The 841-nt window shown below is 52.8% G+C and overlaps 1 non-coding gene across 1 annotated transcript; it reads right to left on the bottom strand.

The window, feature by feature from the left end:
* Positions 1–326: 326 nt before the first annotated feature.
* On the bottom strand, positions 327–398 carry TRNAC-GCA. Its single transcript has one exon. It is a non-coding gene; the product is annotated as a tRNA-Cys (tRNA).
* Positions 399–841: the final 443 nt, after the last annotated feature.

Genomic DNA, 841 nt, shown 5'->3' with positions numbered 1-841 from the left:
TAGCGGCAGCCGGTTCCCTTGGAGAGGCCCGCCCCTCGACACAGCAACTGCCTCCGAGTCTTTAGCGTTGTCCCCATGCTTTCTAGCTCCGACTGTAACGTAAAAAAGCATTAACAGGGGAAGCTGAGCTTGTCGTATCAGAGAAGCCGGTGAAAAAAACACCGTTTTGGACTTTGTGTTGGACTTAACCCTTCCAATAATTGGATAGAACAATCGATAGAGGGGAAGAGAAGAATATTTTTCAGCCTCCTAAGAGATTAGAGGGAGGCAGGTGTGCTTGTCCTTCCAGTGAACACCCCAAAATCCTGAGGAAAAAGTAGATTCTGAGGGGGCACCCAGATTTGAACTGGGGACCTCTTGATCTGCAGTCAAATGCTCTACCACTGAGCTATACCCCCTGCCCACTGCTCCCTCGCACCGCCGGATTTGTGGACAGAAGTCAGATGCGAGATTTCCCCAACCCGGCAATTTGCTGCCCCAAAAGCACTTTCACTGGAAGCCGCTCACGTTCGTGTAAGCCCAAAGAGCGGCGCAAGGGAAGTGCCATCCTGGAGTGGTGATGATACGGAGAGACAAGGCTCTGCAGCCACCGCTCAGACGCTTCCTTGTCAGCCCCCGTGCACCGTAACGTGCCTGCCAGAGGGGGTAGAGAATTACTACAGAGAATCGTACACAGAAGCACACGTGGTCAGTTGTTGCTCACACTGTGCACAGCCCCTGCATGGCAGAGCCGCAGCTCCTTGAGGGATGGAGCTCAGAGACCAACCTCCACTGCACAGCACAAGCTCACAGGATCAAGAGCTCCCCAGATTCTTTCTGTGACAAATTTAGGCAAAAGGAA

This window comes from Eurypyga helias, unplaced genomic scaffold (genome assembly GCF_000690775.1).
Source record: "Eurypyga helias isolate BGI_N326 unplaced genomic scaffold, ASM69077v1 scaffold12953, whole genome shotgun sequence".
Taxonomy (NCBI): Eukaryota; Metazoa; Chordata; class Aves; order Eurypygiformes; family Eurypygidae; genus Eurypyga; species Eurypyga helias.
This window is presented reverse-complemented; position numbering and strand designations above follow the sequence as displayed.